The sequence below is a fragment of the Eimeria acervulina genome, genomic scaffold (assembly GCF_000499425.1).
Source record: "Eimeria acervulina Houghton genomic scaffold, Eah_scaff645, whole genome shotgun sequence".
NCBI lineage: Eukaryota > Apicomplexa > Conoidasida > Eucoccidiorida > Eimeriidae > Eimeria > Eimeria acervulina.
Window position 1 is genome coordinate 14,829 of NW_013549674.1, and position 341 is coordinate 15,169.

The window sequence follows — 341 nt, forward strand, 5'->3', positions numbered from 1 at the left end:
ATATTTACGGGTCTTTTCGTTGAACATAGGCGCTTGGGGTAGTGGAAGGATGACGCATGGAACGTCCAGAGGCTGCACCGGCGGCGTTGAGAATATTTACCCCCCGCCCTGCCTTTAAACGTGGAAGTATCTACAACGAAAAGCCAATGCAAACATTAACGCAGCTATGATGGATTGAGCAAGGGCGTCCGTAGTGAAGTCATTCGGTGTGTCGGGTACCCGCTGAGAGCGGGTTTGTCCACCAGTCAGGGTACCGTTGTGTAGTTGATCGATTGTTTTGGTGCTTCTTGAACTATGTGGCATTTGCACTTTTGCACGACCTTGCAAATTTAGATTTGAGA